The sequence below is a fragment of the Canis lupus genome, chromosome 12 (genome assembly GCF_011100685.1).
Source record: "Canis lupus familiaris isolate Mischka breed German Shepherd chromosome 12, alternate assembly UU_Cfam_GSD_1.0, whole genome shotgun sequence".
In the NCBI taxonomy this organism is placed as follows: domain Eukaryota; kingdom Metazoa; phylum Chordata; class Mammalia; order Carnivora; family Canidae; genus Canis; species Canis lupus.
Window position 1 is genome coordinate 69,599,566 of NC_049233.1, and position 22,246 is coordinate 69,621,811.

Below are 22,246 nucleotides of genomic sequence, written 5' to 3' on the forward strand. Positions count from 1 at the left end.
TTTTTAAAACTCTCACTAAGATGATGAAGGACTAATAAAATCATATAACAGAAGAAATATCTGAGTCCATGGAGCCTGCATAGGAATAAGTATAGGTAGATGTTAGGAGTAGAATTAAAGAAAGCTTTATTTGAATATTGTAATGGGGAAGGGGTAGAAATTATCTGAGTTGAACTGTACATCTAGAAAATTCAAGAATCCCAATATTGCTTAAATTGATCATTGAAACTTCCAGCCCATAGGACTATCCCATAAAGCCCTGGGCTTTCCCAGAAAGTAGACCCTTACTATTCAAGTTTATATCCGATGACCACAGGCACAATGTTATAGAGGACATTTTTTTTTTCCATTGGGAGGTAAGTTGCATTAGAATATAAACCAGCAACAAAAATAGTCATTTCTTTATTAAGAGTGAATGATATGCCTGGTGCTCTGTAAGCCCCTTACATCAAATATACACGTGATCCTTTATTACTCTCACTTTACACATGAGAAAATTAAGGCATAGAGTACAAATAACTGGCTTAGGAACCAACGGCCAGCAAGAAGCTGAGATAGGACTTAATCCCAGGCAAACTGTCTCCAGAGACCACACTCTGACGAATCCTACTATGCTGTCAAACTCAAGATTTTTTTTATTTTTTTATTTTATTTATTTATTTATTTTATTTCATACCTTTAAGTTGTTCAGAAATAGGTGAAGTACAAACAGCTCACAATTATATGAACAATGTGTATTTTATTTGTTTTCCACAAGGATAATGTTGCAAATAACATGGTTAACATAGTCATGGATTCCAGGTTATTTGCTATGTGTTTTATTTCCTGAATCAGTATAAGAAGCAAGGGGTAAGGGACGCCTGGGTGGCTCAGCGGTTGAGCGTCTGCCTTTGGCTCAGGTTGTGATCCCAGGATCCCGGGATCGAGTCCTGCATTGGGCTCCCTGCATGGAGCCTGCTTCTCCCTCTGCCTGTGTCTCTGCCTCTCTCTGTGTCTCTCATGAATAAATAAATAAAATCTTAAAAAAAAAAAAAAGAAGCAAGGGGTATGCTCTGCTAGAGTTGATTGTCTCAATCACATACTCGCAAGAAGATCCACCATAACACTGTGATATATAAAAGTTGCCTGTGTGCGTGTGTGTGTATAAAATAAATTGACTGGGCATATAACAGTTTTATGTCTTTGTGTAGCATTATATAAATACCATAGGAGTGGACTTGATGGAACTTTGAAATGTCATTTAATACCACCACTTTAATGCCTACTTTGACTATATAGGCAGATTTATCACAATGATTTTAAAACCCATGCTTCTGGAACTTACCAGGCCAAAGATTCGAAGGTCCTTTCTATTATCCAAATGATAGTTTTCATAACCTTCATCAGCATGGTCTCCCTTATTTACAACCGGAATCTCTCTGTGGAAGCCACAGCCATATTCCTCTACTGCTGTCCCAGATGCAGGCAGGTTTCATCTATTTCGTGTCTGGACACATCTGATGCCGGCCAGTTAACAAAAAACTTGGACCATTTCCTAATGCCATTTTGTTATAAGTTTTTGTGTGTGCAATCCTTCCGATGTTGGAGGATCAGTCATTGGTTTGCCTCTTATGATTAGTGTGAGGATCCACATAAGAACTGTTTTAACCAAAAGTTAGCATTAGACTTACTATTTTTGAAAGGTTATCAAAACAACATTAAGAAGCGCTATTCTACCTCAGTGCAATTATGACAGCTGACCCCTTTAATTAACTCTGTAACTACATTTCATATTTTCTCATAGAGCCTTTGACACAACTGTTTCAGGCTTTGCTTTAAAGCCTATTTTTCTCTTTTAAAGTCTTCAAAGGAGTCTGGAGTTTCAAAAAACCGTCAAAATGTGTTGAAACATATTTAAAAGAACACATATTTTTATGGACCTGCATAGTTTGTACACGCTCTTTTCCAGGTTTCCAGCTACATATGAACTAGGAAAGGGTTCTGTGCGGGGAAAATACCGTAGTTGTCACAGGGCGGAGGGGACTCTCCAGTGTCTTTGACTTCTGTCCAGGAGAAATTAAGAGAAGAATTCATCAAATGTGAATGTTAAGAACTCAGAAACTGGAATGTTTGTCCAGAGCCCCAGGCCTCAGAGCAAATGCTCTTATGCTGCTGGGCTCCAGGGGAAGACTGAAGCCAAAGTCAACATGAGCAGAAACTCCATCTGACTGATGCTGTGGAAACAGCTGTGAGCACTTAGCTGGAAAACCACCTCAGATTCCTCTCCCAGAAAACACTGATGACATGGGAGATGGGGAGCAGGAAAGCTCTGTCAGGGTCTCTCTTCAGCTGTGGTCAGAAAAAAAAAAAAATACTTTCTTTCCCTGAAAACTGTAAATAGATGGGTTCAGCCCTGGTCATAATAAAACACCAAAGACAAACACACACACACACACACACACACTTCTTTTTTTCTCCCTTAAATTAGCTCACGTCTCCTCCTTTCTTTGCATATTAATCAGAAATTGGCTAAGTCATCTTTCATGTGGATTTTTTGGGTAAAGACCCGTTCGATCTTAGGTTCATCGACTAAATGAAATTGTATGCTATTCAGAATAACATTAAAGGTCCGCTTGGATAGTGAATGTTTAATTTTGATAAGTTTTCAGTTTGTAAGAATAGCCCAAATTCTTTGGGTTGAGATTTTATTTTCTGCTTATTGTTCTTCCTGGCGGATTTATTTACTGTTTCTTAGGAGGAAATAGAAAAATATTACATGAAACAATGAATAGGTTTTGATCCACTCTGGGGAAAGTGAGTTTCTTCCCTTGTGATCACAGCTTTAAAAACTAGCATGGTCTTCTAATGAAGAGCTATGGGTAAAGTGGTTGAGAAATCTCAGAAATAGGAATAACTGAGGGGCAAAGAGAGGCCAAGATAGCATTATTGCAGTTCTGAACATTCTCTATAAGATGGCACATAGCCAGAGCATGTAATGTTGACAATAACGTATCTGGAGTGGCCAAAAGCAAGTGCTATTTATAAATACACATCATCAAAAAAATTAATTTGTCTTCCTGTTTAGACACCTATTTAATTATGTAAATTTCATTATTTTATGACAAATTTAATTCTAGGCTCAAGTGTCAATATATAACATGGATTATTATTATAAATGATAAATTTTAAGTATGATTTTTAAAGTGACTTCCATTATTGAGCGTTGTACTTATAAAGAACTAGAAGCATCCTAAAATGATGTTATCTCAAAAGTAAGATGAATTCCATCCATGTGTTCAACAAATATTTGCTGTGCTTAGCCACTGGGCACTATTCTGGGCAGACAATATAGCAACAGATTCATTTGTCTCACAGAGATTATACTGTAATAGTGATGCAATATGCAATTAAAGAAATAAATATAGGTCAGGTTTAGATAACTGCTATGGAAGTGAAAAATAAAATTAAAAAAGGCAAAATCAGGCACATTGAGGTTGGCAGCTGCTAATTTATATAAGGTGCTCAGGAATGGCCTTTCTAAAAAATGTTACTCATAAGCAAAGACACGAAGCGAGGTGGAGAATCATGTCATGTGTCTACTGGTCAGAAAAATGTCTGAGGCAAAGAGCAAAACAAATGTGAAGCTCTTGAAGTATAAAGACACTGGGCTTATTTGAGAAAGTGCAGACGACCAGTCTGGCTAGACAACAGAACTGAGGGATACTGGTAGGGCAGAGGACAGTGGGGACCAGAGCAAGGCAGATGCCTTTTGGTCTGAGATGGAAACCACCGGAGAGCTTTGAGCGGAAGAGAGGCCCAATTTAACGGGAGTTTCAGGATCCCTCTGGCCTCTGTGTGCATAATAGAACAGGGAGATGAGGGTGGGAGGAGAGGACTCATATGTAGAAGGGAGGAGAGACTTGGAGAGACTTGGAACAGGGTCATGGCAATGAAAAAAGGTAAGAAGTGGTTGTATCTTGAAATTATTTTGAAATTAGAACCCATAGAATGTGTTCATGATTTAAAGAGGATTCAGAGCTGACGCCAAATATTTTGATCTGAGCAACTGGGGAACTAGATGGAAGGCTTCTGGGAAATGAATTGCCTTGGAAAGATGAGGAGATCCCTCAACTGTCTGAAATGGCTAAGAAACTGTAGATGAGAGAAGTATGTGCCAGTTGATTTTAGGGGGAGGCAGAAAGCTCCCAGGTCTGGGTGAGAGGAATAAAGTAGAAATAGCTAATGATTGACTCTGCGTAGGGAATTAATTCAAGGTACTGAGCCAAGAAATGAGGAAAAAAAAAAAACTGCTAGAAAAGGAAGAGTGTATCAGGAGCTTTCCCAGGACCAGAAGGATAGATTTTCCAAGGCTCGGCTATCTTCTGAAAGCCAGAGTATTTACTTAAAGATGTGAAGACAACTGATAGGGTATGGAAGGCTCCAGCAAAAGACATCCACTTACTAATCTCCTAGGCAACGGTGGAATGTAGCTACTCAGAGCCGCACAGGGTAACACTGCTGTGATCAAGGGCTCTGGCAACATGCAGATGAAAATCCTGGCTCTGCCGCTTCTAATTTGTATGACCTTGGGCAAGATATGTGACCTTCCTAAGTCTGAGTTCCTTCGTCTTTAAAATGGTGGTTGGAGAATTAAATGAGGTAATGACTGTAAAATTCGCCGCACAGTGCTTGTCGCAGAATAAATTCCGACGACTGTTATCTGTATCACCACCAGCCCTCAAAGATGCAACTGAGCAGCAGTGAGATTTCAGTGATCAGGGCCCCAGTAGGCCAGAGAGAGCAGAGAGCATGCAAATCTCCCTTCACCAGCATGAAAAAGAACAGCTGCTTCCCATATGGAAATAGGATGCTTGGAATTTTTGATGTTATTGCTTTTTTTATGTCTCCTGAGTTGTCACCCCAAAAGCCTAAAACACCTCTGATGTAAATGTCATGGTTTTTCATTTCTCGGAAGAATCTGAGGTGGATGTGTGTTAAAGGAATTGCCTTAAAACGATAGAAATGCAGTTTTAATTTTCTTATCAAAGTAGATATTGAAGTTTCAATTTTATAATTACAATAAAGGAGAAATATGAATGCAGACAAAAAGGTAAAATGAAAAATGGCCAGAGTAGTAGTGTTGTGGAATTATGATTTTTTTTCATCTCAAAAAGCTTCATTATACCATATTTTGTATTGTAGGTTTAATTACCTATTGTTTTTATAAATTTATAGGTTATAATGCATATGTACTTATGTACATATCTAATATGCATAGCAAAATGCCTGAGTGACTATATATTAAAATATGAAGAGTGGTTATGCCTTGGTACTTATGAGTCATTTTTCATTTAATTGTATTTTCAAAATTTTCTATAGTTTTTTTGTAACATAATTTTATCAAAATTAGCAGCTTAGTTCAGAGCTAGTCAGAATAAGATATATGCTTATGCGCAATATTATTAATAAATGGCAAAATATTGATCTCCTAATCAAACGTCCACAGGTGAAGTTTTACTCCTCAGAGTAAGACAATTTAGGTCTTTTCTCAGGGTTCTTTATGTAAAAATTGTGTGGAGGCTACTAATGAAGTACTGGCTTTATCAAATACCCATTCATTCATTTATTCACTTAAATAGGATTGTCAAAAGTGGCCCTAAATGCATAAGTAAATGAGATCAGAGTATTAAATAAGTTGTAATTGGCTAATTAGATGTTGACTTATTTGGTATACTTTGAGTTGTTCTGTTTCTTCAGTCCTCTCAAATCAGAAAATCTCAAACTTCCTTACAAAAATTAATTTAATAATGACTAAATATTAAATTATCTGACCAAGCCAATGTTATTCCTGGTATTCTTTAATAACTGAGCAATGTTCATTTGTTCCTGTAAAAGTTGCTATCGCTTCCATCTATAGGTTATTGAGTGATCTAGCCAATCTTCTGAGCACCGTCTGTCAATTTCTAGGTAGGGATCATTGACGGGGAATAGACACCTACTGTGGTTCCTGGCGCCTTGCGCGTCTCCTGAAGCTGTCTGCAAAGATATTGTTTCCATATAAATCTCACAAAGCCTCGGAGCATATCAAATTTTGGATAGTGGTGACTATCTGGAAGACCTTACCCTGTTTCGTATTTTTGCTAAATAGAACTACTTAGCCTTTAGCAACTGGCATCTGCTATAAATGTCTGTGAAAACATATGTAAGGATTTCCTAATGTCGGGTTTGACTCACATTACCCCGAGCTAGCAAGAAAACTTCTCATTTAACAATCTGTTAGTTTCATGGAAACGTGTGATTTGATATATCTAGAGAAAATATCATACGACCCTAAGAAGCCTTAGGAATAAGATGCTATCAAGATCCTACAAGCAGGTCTGGACATAGTAAAGTGCTTTGTGGATGCCAGTGAGCATGATGAGAGATAACAGAAAAGAAGGTACATTTATGTACAAGGAAAGTTTATCCTCATAAATTTTAGTGAGAGTCATGGCTGCTAATTAAGGCCAACTCTCAAGGCCAAACGTAGTTGGCTTTCATCAATCCACCTGATTCAGTACAGCTGTTTCCTAAGGGAACCTGGAGGCATGTAATTTGTTCTCACAGGATTTGTATTCTGTGTTATTTATTTATGATAGATCTTTGGGTTTAGAGGTTACATAACCATATGTTCATAATACCATTAATTGACCACATAATTCATCTATTCCTGACCATGCAAGTAATTTTTAGGGACCATTTCAAAAAAAAAAAAAAAAAAACTTTGAAAGACCTCTTAATGATATAAAATGTGAGTACCCCAAATACCTTAAATTGGATCATGTAGGAAACTACAAAAATTGCATTTCTGGATTTGGAGATAAGCCACAATTTGAGAACACTCAGGAAGAATTAGCAATGCTGACTCTGCCATGAACAACACAATCCGAAGAGAGCTTTCCTGAGACTTTAAAAATTATTTGGCAAGGAGAAGAGGAGGATGGTGAAGACTACACTTCTGAAGGTGACCTAGCTGCGACAGGTGAGAAATACACTGGAAAGAAAAGTGGGTACTTTTGCCATTTGAGCCCAGGACTAGTGTGATAGATAATACAGGCTTATGGAAGATCTTATCTTACAAACAACATGTTTTGGTTCCAGGATGATATAAAGTTTGAATAATAACAGCCAGATTCCATTGTTATTAAAACTATTCTCTTTTCACAGTTGTAATTGGATTAGAGCCCAAAATTCCAAAGCAGTGGGTCTTAGGAGAAATAGTATGTAGAAATGGAGCATCGACTGCTTAAGAAAACAATAAAAAGGGACACAAGCGTGAGTTTATATGAAATTCCACATTCCAACAAACCTCTTTTCTTTACCCTCCTGCTATCCTCTGTGGAGATCCAAAAAATTTTCAGATTTTTGACTTAGTGCCCATTCAAAAAAATACGACTTAAAAAACTTTTCTCCTCAAAGTTTTAACAAAAGGAATGTTGCCTTTACAGCTGTCAAATGTGGAAGTTACACGTATATTCCAACGTATACAACTCAATACTACTCAAAATATTCTTGGAGACCACTTTTCGAAATTTCATTCTGGATTCATTATAACAACCATTTTTTTCTCCTTCCCTTTCTCTCTTTGTATAATACTGAAATAGTCTTTCAGCCATACTTCTGTTTAAATGAATTTTGGCTCCTTCCAAAAATTAATCCCCTTCCTTTAGTACATGACCATTCAATACTAAGGAGAATTAAAAGAAGAAAAACAAACGAACCAAAAAAAAAAAAAATGTGCTTCAGACATAACAGGAAATCCCCCAAGAATAGTGAGGGCATTATAATGGTAATTGCATCCCCACTACACTGTGATAAAACTGAACAGAACAGAACTCATTTGGAGCTGTGTTAAAAAGTTAACTTAATTACTTTATAGTTCAGCCTCATAAATCTTGAGATTAAGGATACAGCATTTTTTTTTTTTTTTGTCTGATCATCTGATCATGGAAGATTTGCTTACTACACCTGTGGGCAAGAAGGAAATCGGACAAAGGCAACCCTCTTGCTTTGAGTCTATGATAGTTGTCATTTTTAAATAAGAAAATAGCATATTTAGAAAGGAATTAGGACAAAGAAAAACAGAACTCTGGATAAAATAACCAGGAAGATTATTGTTGGATGACCAGTCAAGCCACATGGATGATTATGACTAGCGGAGTTGACTATGATTCTTCTGGATTGCTAGGGGTGTGTTTTATAGGGTTCAGTCCCAGCCCTTTGGCTTACTAGCTATATGATCTAGAACAAGTCCCTCAAAATCTCTTTGCCTTGGTTTCTCCATCTCTAATGTGGGGATAATAATAATAAGACCTGATAGACTTGTGAAATCCTCATGAGATAATATGTGTGAAGACCTCACAACAGTATTGAGTATTCATGTGTACTCTATACTCATTACCTACTGTATGATTGGTATTATATATGAATAGCTGATTATACTTTCTTAGTTCAAGGGCAAAGAGATGTAAAAAAAATAGTAGAAATAGAAAGGAATTGAAAAATCATGTAGCAAAGATGACTTTTCTACAGTGATTTCAAGTAAAATATGTCAACAATAAAGATCACTCTTAGCTCTGGGTCTCAAAAGCTTTTTTTTTTTTTTTAAGATTTTATTTATTGATATATTCATTTAATTTATTTGAGGGCAGGGAGCAGGAGAGAGACAATTCCAAGCAGGCTCCATGCTGAGCTAGAAGCTTGAGGTGGAGCTTGATCTGACCCCTCTGAGATCATGACCTGAGCCAAAATCAAGAGTCAGATGCTTAACCAACTGAGCCACCCAGACGCCCTTCAAGAGTTTCTTTCCTTCCTTAATTAGCACCTTCTAAATGAGAACAAACATTTTTTTTTTAAAACAACTGAAACAAATGTAGAAACTGTATATTCATACTGAATAACATAGAGTAGAATAATAGCATTTATGTATCTTTAAGTATTGGAACACATTACGTGGTTAAGTCTTCTCCTTGGTGAATCCTAGTTAGTTCATGAAGTTACTAACTTAGGGTTTTGACATTTAACTGTTTTGGTATTTGTGGAACCTAAGTATTTTAATGAATGCTGGTACCTAAAAGGTATAAAAAGTTTCAAATTATGTCCTCAAGTGGAGCTGTAATTCATGCATACAATAACAATGATGGTGACAGTTACCATTAATTGAGGGCCTAAAATATGCCAGACCCTGTTCTTTGCACTTTAACATGAAATAGCTTATTTAGTCTTCTTCACAACCCTATAAGCTAGATACTATTTTCCCTGAGTGTTGTGCCTGTTTAAGATGATGGAGAGAAGTCAAACAAACTACAATAAAATGATAGGCTGATAGCCTTTACTACTGACGGGCCTTTGTCTATTGCAGCTCTGGCCCAGAAAGCTGCAGCAGGGGCATCAGTCATTGCTACTGTAAAGACACTGATGCTTGGGGCAGAAGCAATTGCTTCCTGAAGTAAGAACCCCCCATGCATAATCATTAAACACATTTATACATTAGTTTCAGCCTATCTCAAACAGGGACATTCTCCTACTTTGTAGCCTTTCTTGTAGCTTCCCAGGGTTCTTTCCTAAATTGAATGAAGGCCTCTAAGCATCAGCTTTGGAATTGCCATGGCTAATTGTCTAGGTGATTTTTGTATTCAAGCAAACACCAGGACTGACATCCTAAAACAGAACATCATAACCTTTGTTGGCTGATTCTTCTGGAGATGATTAATGGAGACATGACTAGATACACTCACTGACTATAAAAGCAAATTAGGAGGGAAAAAAAGGCCATTGGGCAGGGATACCAGCAAACCCTCCAGGGCAACCTGCTTTATGACTTGCTAAGAAAGGCATTGATGTCTTCTCTCTCTTGAACACTCACAGATGATTTAGAAAATCATGGTAGTTTTAACATGTTGGAAATGAAGTTTTATAAAGTACTTGCAGAATTGTTTTATCAGTATACTTTTAGTGTATGATTGGATTCCTTGATTAATCCTTTTTGAGATGAGGACAAATGCATGACTGGGCACATGGATACAACTATCGTATCTACTGAAGCATATAACCTGCATATCAGGTGAGTGTAAGGGATACAGGCTTATTGAAGGATGTTACCAGGCTCCATGAGGTCCCTATGTATGGCAATAGGTTATGTAGTTGCTACTACTGTTTTTAGCTACAGCAATTTTCAAAATATAAAACGGAGATTAGGAACCATATGGATGCATTTACATTGAATGCAGCCATTGGGTTTTAATGTAGAAGACTGGCATATTTATTTTTAACAGTATGGAGAAATTAATGAAATAAAATGAAACTACCCTGCCAGCCAAAAGAAATACACTTCAAAAAGGGAGCACATTCCTGCACATTATTTTTTATGACATTTTACAAATTTAGGTATAGAAAATTTAATTTAGGATATGTTACTGTAGGTGGCATAAGATTTAAGCTTAGTTATTTCATTTGTAAAGTTGAGATAATTGCTGTGAAGAATAAATGAGAGGATATAAGTAAAATATTTAGGAAAGTGTAAACAACTTTATACTTACTGAATAAATGTTACCTATTATGTTTCTAGATTAATATGACTCTTTTCTAGAAAGGTGCCATGATTAATACATTTTGCTAAAATAATTGAGTTCAGTATAGATAAGAATTAAATAGATCAGTTTTCCACATTATTAAAGACAAATATTTCAAATAGAAAAATGATTTAGAGGAAATCTAGAAACAATTGGAATAACATGTTGATCCCTATTGGGAAAGTTAGATAAATTACATAAATATGGAAGGAAAAATATAATAAAAGTAAATATGAGCAGATTTCAACATATATAATCTTTGTTATAATCATTGTGTTTGATTAGCTGTAACCCGATTTGTAACAACACAAATAAAACAGAACAGCACACATACTAAATGGCAAAATTGAGGCAAAAATATAGCTTGACAGCCAATATGGTGTACCCAATCCAACAAGATAGAGTTTAAGTGAATGCTTTGGGTGGAATGCCTTGCAGGAATAAATATATCATCTACCATTTAAACCTGATGTTTGCTGTCATTAATAGTAGGATGGATCAATCTGATATATTAGCTGGAACGAGTTAGACAACAAACACCAAAATAGCTGAAAAGGAAAAAAATTATTCCACCTCTCAATAAGTCTTAGAGTAGGATGACTTTCCATCTGGTTAATTCTGGGGCTGAAATTCATCAAGAACCAGTGTTCCCATGGCACATGCATACCATGGAGTACACTCAAAAAAAAAAAAAAAAAAAAAAAAAAAAAGAAATAAGCTACTGTTTATGTAATAATATAGATGAATCTCAAATCCATTATGCTAAGTGAAAAAAGCCAGAGTCAAAGGCTATATACTGCATGATTCCATTTATATGACGTTCTGGGAAAGACAAAGCTATGACAGAGAAGAAATCACTAGTTACCAAGGGCCAGAAGTGGAGGAAGGTGATTAAGTACAAAGATGCATGAGAACTCTCAGGGGTGATACAACTATTCTGTATCTTGACTATGGGGATTGTTACATGAATTGGTCAAAATTCATAGTTTTTTTTTTTTATCTCTATTTTCACTGCATTTAAATTTACTCTGATAAATTTTAAAATAAACAACAAAAAAAATCCTCCTTTGTCATCTTCTGTGTGTCTGTCTGACCTGTGGCTACTTCACCTCATGCTTACAAGTAAGTTGCCTTATTTCCAGGTATCACAGGTAGGTCAGATAATGTCCAGCAGAAGGGAAGCTGTCCCTTTTTGTGTTCTCTTTTTCTTGGTAGGAAATATATTTCAGAAACCTATCTTCCTGTTCCCACACATCTGATGGACTATAACTGGGTCACATGTCCATCCATTTAATCAATTCTGGCAAGGAAAACTAATTAATCATAATTAACACGGATTTAGAATCTAACCTTAGGCTTGAGATAAAGACACCGTTCCTAAGGCTAGATATCTGAACACATCAGAAATTCACCTGGTGGGATCCCTGGGTGGTGCAGCGGTTTAGCGCCTGCCTTTGGCCCAGGACGCGATCCTGGAGACCCGGGATCGAATCCCACGTCGGGCTCCCGGTGCATGGAGCCTGCTTCTCCCTCTGCCCATGTCTCTGCCTCTCTCTCTCTCTCTCTCTCTCTGTGTGACTATCATAAATAAATAAAAATTAAAAAAAAAAAAAAGAAATTCACCTGGTAAGGATAAACTATAGTTGTGGTGAACATAACTAGTAGTGATGAACAATGAACAGTGTCTGTCCAGTTGGCTGGCAACCACATGATTTTATTCAATGATACACTTTGATACAGGTCAACAGGAATGAGATAAGACCAAATAAAACAAAACAGTCCAGCTAATGCTTGACCTTACTTGCATGCTTACCTCATCCTCTATTACTTGCATCTAGTAATAGATGCATTTTTCTATAATTGGAAATGTAATCCCTTCAGTGTAATACTCTTGAGAAAGTTGTTTGATGAGAGATTGACTTGGAAACTATGTCATTTAAGGAATTACTGCAAGAAATAGAACTGGTATGTGCACCAGCATGTGGAAGACACATTAGATGACATCTATGTGTTGTCAAAGACTAAAGAAAGAACCATAAGCAGAAAGTACAGTGTGAGGTAGGGGAGAAATGTCAAATACAGTTAGAGTTATCCAAAGACTTCTAATGAGGGTGAAGCACCACTGTGAACGTCCAAAGCCGACCTAGACAATGCCTCTATGAATGTAGTAGGAGAGGATTCTACCATCAGATGGATTGTTGGACTGGACGTTCTAAGCCTCTTTGCAATATGGCTATGATGCTAAAACTTTTCTTAAGTACACAAGGGAATACAAGATTTTGTGTGTACAATATATTCAAATATACACTTACTACATGTTACTAGAAAAGATTTTATTCATTTTAAGACTAGAAGGCAATATATAATAAAATAAAAATTTGCTATAAAAGGCAGTAAGATTATGGGATGAATTAAAAACAAAATCTAAGGGAAGTCTAGATGAGAAGTAGAAAATTTCAGCTTAGTGTAACACTGAGGAGGCTCTGATATAAGTGCACTCTATTCACCAGGCAATGCTAACAAACCCGTCTTTCAAATGTGCCTCCTTTAAGAGAGACTCAAAGCTGACACTAGCTCCTGGAGTCTCTCCTGGTCCTGCTCCCCATCTAATGTAAAACTTTTGATGTCCTCTCTGCCTATGGTTTCTAGGCATGTGATTTTTGAAAATACATAATTGAAGACACTCACTGACATAGAGATTTTTAGGAATTTTCATAGACTATGGGAAAATATCTGATGGTCAGCTTATTGATAAAAGGGAGAAAAATGCTTAACAAATCATTTCTCTAAGATTATGCATAGCGTTGATTATTTGGTGAAGTATTATTATTATTATTTTCAGTTTTTATTACCTAATGCAATTTCGTTTTGTTTACCAGTGAAGCAGAAAGGCCATGACTAAAAACAGTCACTTATCATTGACAGAACCAAAGGAAGAGTTTCACATTTCATAAGTTACTCGTGTTAATATTTTTGCTAATCATGGAAAAATCGTACTAACTCGAAACCATTCAAAGGCACCAGATAAATAAAGCAACTACTTAGCTATCAACACGTAAGTGGAAACATGGTATAGCTTAAAGTCCATAGCAATAAAGAATCACTTAATAGCACAGGTGTGTTTGGGTTATTTTTAGCTGCTTACAAAACTCAAAGTTAAATAGCAAAGAAATTGAATGCAAAGCTCTTTCTTCATGGTCTAGTTATATCTATTAAACTTTCCCTCATGTTAAGTGAATTTGTTCTCAAGTTATTTACGGCTCCCATTTTCTTATGTATAACTTTAGAAATGCATCCTGAACTAAGAGGCTTGCTGTGTGGGTGTGTTGTGCTGGGAAAATTTGAAGAAAACAAAAAGATCTTAATTAGGAGAAAGACTGTAAGAACCCAAATGCAAGAAAACAAAAGGGAAATAATAGAAAAACAAAAAAGGAGGACCATAAATTTGTGTTTCTTAATTTCAGAAATGCACTGAATACAGTAATCCCCCCTTATCTATGGGGGATACGTTCTAAGACCCCCATAGATGCCAAAACTATACTACCAAGCCATATACATCCTATCTTTTTTCCTCTACATATAACTAGCTGTGATAAAGTTTAACTTATAAATACGCACAGTAAGAGATTAACAATAATAATCACTAAATTAGAACAATTGTAACAAAATAATATAAATTATGTGGTCTCTCTCAAAATATCATATTGTACTGTACTGACCCTGCTTCTTCTTGTGATGATGAAATACAAAATGTGTGTGATGATATGAAGTGAGATGAATGGCACAGGTATCGTGACTTAGCGTTTAGGCTCCTGCTGACCATGTATCAGAAAGAGGATCATCTGCTTCGAGATCACAGTTGGCTGCTGGTAACTAAAACCATGAAAATTGAAACCTCAGGTAGGGGGAGACTACCGTACCCAACTTCTACAAAGCTCTATTTGGGGCATTTTATGATGACATGAGGTATAAAACCACTTCATCATCTGTCCCAATGGGTTCTACTGTGATAGAAAAGTGACCCTTAGGATATGCATTTCCTCTAACATTAATGCTAAGTTAAATTATTTTCCGTGGGTTGTGGAATTCTTACATTGATTTTATAAGAAAACATTTTCAGGCAGCTCTTTCTGGACTCTAAACAAGAAGAAAGGGCAGAAACTTTACAGTTACCAGCTCTTCCTACTTGACTATGCATTTCTCTACCTTGCTGGGTAGGTCAAAAAAACTTGAATTATTTTGTTTTTAAAAGTAGGAAAGTGATTATTTATTCAGTCACTAATATTGAGATTGAATACTTTTGTAGCGCTGGCATTGTGGGTGTGTAGAACAGTTTAACCACCACTCAAAAGCTGACCGATTTCAACAGCTCCCTACACTTGGGCCATCTAATTTCCCAACACCCCAACATGACAGAGCCACCTGCATCTTCTCTCCTCATGCGAGTGTTTAGTACTTCTGTGCTTTTTACTTATCCTGCTTCCCCAATCTGAATTTTTTTCTCTTTTCTCCTCAAAATTTATTCAGATCCTGCTTAGTCTTCAAAGCCCGACAAAATTCTTGCCTCCTACATGGACCCTTACTGCAGCAAATTACACTGGCCTCCCTCTCTCTCTCTCTCTTTGTCTCTCTCTCTCTCTGCTGCTGCTGTTGTTGATTGTGCTCTTCTGAGAGGAGTGGTGTTCGGTGCTACTGTTTTGTTTCTAACAGTTCAGTGGTTATCCACGCTGTCTGTAGATCCATTAGAGGTGTTTTTAAAAAAGTAAGATTTAGTTCTCACCCCATAACAACTGAATTAGAATCCCTGAGGATCGAGCCTGAGCATTGCCAGTTTAAAAAATCTTCCCAGGTGATGTTGATGCATAGTGGAACTTGAGAAATCAGTTGGTTTAGGATAGGTTTAATTCAAAATTACTCATAAAGAGCTATAATTTGAGACCTTTTTCTGTCACTTTTTGATTATTTTTCTGCTCTACAGAAAAATGCAGACCATGTACCACACATTTTGGACTCACAGATTCAGATGTTAACGTTCAGTCTGGCCCGGAGTAGTGGCTTGGTTTCACCTTGCACACAAGCTCCAATCAATTGATGGTTACTTGTAGCCCATTACTTTGAGGAGGATTCTGAGAAACTTCTGGGTCTGGCAACCATCAAAGCTTCTTGGCCCCATGGTGGAGGAATAAGAAAGACTCACCACACCTGCCCTCCCTCTCTCCCTTCCTCCCTCTCTCCCTCCTTCTCTCACCTGCGCAGCATACACAGGCTTGCAAACACACATCACAAACCCATAGAATTCCTATTTCCATCGTGCAACATCATAACAACTAGGAGAAGTAACAAAAATCTCTAAAATTCCAACATACGACCCCCCCAAAAAAGCCAATATGAACTATCCAATTTATATGAATATTAAAACATTTTTTAAATCAGTGTCTGATTTAATGTGGATTAGATTAAAACAGTGGCTTCCCTCCACCCGACCCACCTCCTTCATTTTCCTTTTCCTTAATTTCAACTGTTTTTGATGGCATTGAATGAAAAAGTTCCCTTGTCATCAGTGGTTAAGAGTCACTTTTTTTATTATTATTATTCATGAGAGACACACAGAGAGGCCAAGACACAGGCAGAGGGAGAATCAGGTTCCCTGTGGAGAGCCCAATGTGGGACTCGATCCCAGGACCCCGGGGTCATGACCTGGGCTGAAGGCAGAAACTCAACCATGGAGCCACCCAGGTGCACCAAGAGTTACTATTAAGATAACCTGGCCTGGGTAATCTTAATAGTTTAAGATTGGCTGGGCTTCTGCTCCGAAGATATGAACTTTGGGAATGGTAAGATTCTCAATTTAGTTTTTAAGTTCTGTTGTTTCAGAAAAGATTCAAAACTTTCTCTGAAATAAATAAGCCAACCGCTGTTCTCACTTTCTATAAATTATTGACAACAGAAATGCCAAATCATAGATAAAGTATTTTACAAACACATACTTGCATTTTTAAAAATAAAACGAAGATTCCAAACTCAAAGAACATTTCTTCTCTAATTTTCTGTTCTGTCAGATATTGTGTGCTATCTTTGATATAATTTTGGCAGATAACAACTTTCCCTATGTGAAAACAACTGTCCTGTGAATTGTAAATGATGTCTAAGGAATTTATTTATTTATTTAAACAAAAGTGTCTGGATTGATTGTGTCTGGAATTCCTCCAAGTTGTAAATATCCCTGTCTAATGGTTGTTAGCCAGCCTAATTTAATAGCAAACATCTCAATTAAAAAAAATGAAAGAAGAAGAAAGAAAGAAAGAAAGAAAGAAAGAAAGAAAGAAAGAAAGAAAGAAAGAAAGAACAACAACCCTATGAGTCTGCATAGTGTTTGTATGGGGGAGAGTAAATCCCACCATGACAATCCTCCATTTTTACTGAAGGGAGACTCTTCTGTTCCCATAACCACGACTTCTCTAATTCCACCAACCAATTACAGGGTGTGAGGTAGGAAAGCTCTAAAGGGGAAATGCCATTCTGTTGACCTCAGAACCAGAGGGAATAGGTAAAGGGGCTGAATAAACAGCATAAAGTAATAAGCATGCACAGGAAGTAAGGTGAAATGGAAAGAGAATGTGATTACAACACCTTTGATCTTCATGCTTTGGATTTACTGAGCTGTTTTTCACTTGATGGCTGTCTGGGTGCAGAGAGTGGCCTAAATTCCCCACCACATACACCTACTCAAATAAATGTTGTTTCCATCCAACTAACTCCTCAGTTTAGTTATGACCCACTTTGATGGGCTTCAGGGAGATTTTCAAGTGTATTTCTCCAATGCCAACTATTCAGTTTATTGTTTGAAGAACAGTCATATGCAGTCTCTAAAACTAAATGTTTTGAAAATTTTAGTAATTTACATATACAAAGAATGCAAATCATCCTGTATGCAGATCAAGGCAATAACACCCTTTCTTTAGAGTCTTTACAATTTCTTCTTTTGTCTTCCTCAGACTGTAGTGAACACAAACTTTTTTTTTTTTTTTTGAGGAGGGAAGAAGGGACAGAAAGAGAGGAAGAAAAAGAATCATAAGTAGGTTCCACACCCAGAACAGAGCCTGACATGGGGTTCGATTTCATGACCCTGAGATCATGACCTGAGTGGAATCAACCAACAGAGCCACCCGGGTGCCCAGTGAACATAAACTTTTTAAAACTCCCATCGCATTTATGTCTGTCCAAGAAATTCATGATCCATTGCCTTTATCACAAGTCATGGGTGTGTGGTGTGTGTGTGTGTGTGTGTGTGTGTGTGTAGATGCTGCTGTAAGTGGAGAGAAAAGGCTTACCCATCTTAGTATCCCTCTTGTGGGAGTCACAAAGAGGGATCCTGGTATTTAAGATCATAAATACTGGAGATGCCTGCATGGCTCAATCAGTGGTGTCAGACTTGATTTTGGCTCAGGTCATGATCTCAGGGTTGTGAGACTGAGCTCCACATTAGGTTCCCTGCTAGACGTGAAGTTTGCTGAAGATTCTCTCTCTTCCTCTCCCTCTGCCCTTCCCTTGCCCATCCTTCCCTCTTTAAAAAGAAAGAGAGAAAAAGAAAGAAGAAAAGAAGAAAGAAAGAAAGAAAGAAAGAAAGAAAGAAAGAAAGAAAGAAAGAAAGAAAAAAGAAAGAAAGAAGAAAAAGAAAGAAAGAAGAAAGAAAGAAAGAAAGAAAGAAAGAAGAAAGAAAGAAAGAAAGAAAGAAAGAAAGAAAGAAAGAAAGAAAGAAGAAAGAAAGAAGAAGAAAGAAAGAAAGAAAGAAAGAAAGAAAGAAAGAAAGAAAGAAAGAAAGAAAGAAAGAAAGAAAGAAAGAAAGAAAGATTAAAAATGTTGGAACCAACTGGCTCTGCAACTGACTAACAACATCTCTGAATCTTAGTTTTCTCACCTGTAATATGGAGATAGCACAACCCACTTCACAGAATTGTTAAAATATTAATTAATATCATATCTATTATTATATATATATAATGGTGGGTTATTAGTGATTACTCAAAATTTGATCATTATTACTAATCATAATACATAGGAAAAAAATGAGACAAGAAGTTTCGGATTAGCCAACACATCCTTTAGGGTCCTAAGGGAAAATCAATAATAGACTCAAATTGGAATAATTTGAGAAGGGTTCATATATCCAAGAACTTGCAACTAAGGTATAAGAGGGTGTAGGAGATCTACGAGGGATAGTGCAGAGACCTGAAGGGATACAGGGAGCAGTAGGTCACTGGAGCCACGCAAGGTTGAGCCGGTGGTGTGCATCTCATCTTCCCTTCTTTGTCCCCATTGCTCCATTTAATGCATTGCTCCTTGTTTAATATGTTTACCCCTGTGATTCCCGGTCCATTCTTTTCATGCCCCCAATCATCTTCTATATAGTACATAATCTTTATTTTGATTATGGCTGCTTCACTTCTTCCCATACCTCAGACCAGAAACACTCTTTCTTCTCTCTTTGTTCAATATGTCATTAGTGACTTTGATTCCTTGACTCGGACTGTTCCTGCGGTCCTCAGGCACCACCCCTCATCAGTCCTTGTTGTCACCAGAAATGGCACTGTTTCTGAAATCACACTTTCTAATATTCTACTCTTTGACCACAACTTCCTGTACTTTCCAACTTTCCTGCTCACACTGGTAGGGCTTTAGTAGGTAATGGTTATTTCCCTCATTGTAGAATTAGTGTATCAGCCCTGTCTTCTGAATGTAGACGGATGGTCAACGAGTACAACTATATAAATAGACTTTAAAGTCATCCAAAAATTCTTTCTTTTGGAAATTTGGAAAATATAAATCATCAAAGATAAACAGGGGTGAATGGTGGTTTCAATGAGTCATCTTATCCACCTAGGACTTTCCATGAGTGTCTGCCTTGCATTTTCCAGGGCTTGATCAGAAGGGTTTTATTTAATGTTTTAAGGGAGTCAGTGTTAGTTTCTTGGTTTGCAAACAAAACAAAAGTAAAAACCTAATAGATTTCTATTAACACTGTAAACTTTAAATTTCAAATTTATTCACTCCATCATACTCCTTCCATCTGGTAAGCTCTCTCTTATCAGACCTTCTTCTCCAACTTAGATTCCATAGACTATTTTTGTGACCATTGTCCAGTAAATATTTTCATTGCCTTTGTCATCTTTCCAGAAAAATCCCATTCACTTTTTCCAGGTTTGCATCCATGAAATGTGACTTTCTGGAGAAATTCCACCTCACTGGTCAGATTCTGACCAGGTGCAAATTTGCCCAACGCTATTTCTACTGTGAACAAAAACTAAACTCTGTGGCTTCTCACTAGACCACTGCAGCCTCTCGTCGTATCTCAGGACCAACTCTTGACCCATCCCAGTTCACTCTTCACAAAACAGCCGACCTAAGTTTTGTAAAACATAAAATCAGTTATGCCAGTGTCTTCTATAACATTCTTCAGTGGCAATCTTCTGTAAGGAAAGAAAAAAAATCAAACTCCTGAATATTGCTGCTTGACACGGTTCCTCTTTAATGTTCCAAAACCATTCTCTCTTCCTTGCTCCACTGTGGGTATACTGCCCTTCTTTCAATTCAGTAAAAGGCAAATAATGCTACTTCAAGGCCTTTGCACATGCTGCCCACCCCGTTTTGCTGGAACATTCTTTTTCTTCCTTTGTGAATGTCTGAGTCCTTCTCTTCTTGGGTACTTCAATGTAATCTTCTGTGACCTTTTAATCTGAAGTAGTCTCCTTCCTTCACTGCATTGCCCCCCATGCTTTATTCTCTTTCCTTTAGGGCTTATCATCTCTCCCCCATTCTGAGTGGGGTTTAAGATCACATTTCTTTTTTTTTTTTAAGATTTTATTTATTTATTCATGAGAGACACAGAGAGAGAGAGAGAGAGAGAGAGAGAGAGGCACAGACACAGGCAGAGGGAGAAGCAGGCTCCATGCAGGGAGCCTGATGTGGGACTGGATTCTGGGTCTCCAGGATCAGGACCTGGGCTGAAGGCAGCGCTAAACCGCTGTGCCACCCCGGCTGCCCAAGATCATGTTTCTTCTGTTTGTCATTATGTACCCCATGCCTAGGACATAGGGATTGATACATACATAGTAGATGATCAATGAATATTAAATGAGTGAATAGAACTTTAGATATGAGATAGTGGGTAAACAGGGAGTCATGTGTAGCTTTTAAACTAGGAAATCATATGCTGTATCACTAATTTAGACAGACTAATCTAGTGATAAGAAAAAATAAAAGTTAAGTGAGAGAAGTGAAATTGTCTCTTTAAATAAAACTCAGTATTTTCAAGGTTACATTTGTACAAAGTTTGAGTGATCTGAGCCTTGCTCTCTTTAGTTACATTTTTTTTCCCTAAATTTCCCCCTTCTTTTGATTACTCCTCTTATGCTTTGCTTACATGTGTAGACGCTATCTCCTCTAAAGGCTCTAAATGAACCAAGTATAGATTAGCATGCTCTATAGCAAAGCTACCATAGGTTGAAGATATACAACATATTGGTAAATACAAAGGAGAACAAATGCCTCAAAGAAAAAACACAGAGAATATATGAAATGTAAGGGATCCAACTTATAAAATACAAGTGTCTGGTCTCGCTCACTTTAGGTACCTGCTGAGTGCACAACCTCTGGCTCACTCTACCTCTTGCTACAACTGCCTCTGCTCAAGCTCTAAAGGGCCAACATGGCTTGCCATCTTTGTCTGAAACTCTCATTTCCAGAATGTCTATATTTCAGGTGTTAGTACCCCTACCCTGGGCCTCCATACTTTAGAAGTGTCTCCTTTGCTCCTCCTCCAGGTACCACTTCACATGGAATGAGAAAACTGATAGACCAAGGAAACCTGCTCATCCAGAGCCTCTAGCCTCCTGTCACCATTTCTGAACCATTTCTGAACCATACCTAGGGACTCCAGCACAGGTGCTAGACTCACTTCCAGAGATCTTGTAGTCTTCTTCACTAGATCCACACTCTGAGGGCAGATCAGACTCTAGAGTGGAAGCACCTTTAGGCTGGAGGGTGGGCCATAGGGTAGCTATTTACTGGGATTTGGCTAGAACTTGTGTATGCAGGCTGGGGTATCAACACGTATGTACATAAGAACCTCTTGTGGTTTAGGACAGACTGGGATGGCATGAGAAGGAAGAGAGGCATTTAATAAGAGCAAATGAATTATCTTTATTAATATCAGATACAAGATATATATTTTAGATTAAAAATACATAATCATTAAACATTAGAAACTATGGGAGAATAGTTGAAACTGAAATATACAATGTTTGGGAATGATCTTTTTTTATTAAGTCATATGCCCATACTCGAAATTCAGGGATGGTCTGCTCCACTTTGTAGAGTCTGTATACAGAGTTCTACATACATGAGAAGGAAATGACCTATGCTTTGGCTGGATGGTTAGGAGAGAATAAAAACCCACATACAGATGTTTGGATGTTTTCCAACAAAAATAAGCCATTTGCTTTTCTTCTCAGTACTGAAAAAAGATGAGCAAAAATATTAAAAAGCAAAGATAAACAGGCCTTGCTGCATCGTCCAAGACTGATTCCATTTAGGTCAAGGTCATATGATATACCGGTGTGGTTTTAATTATATTGTTTTCTAGTGAGCATTATGGGTGT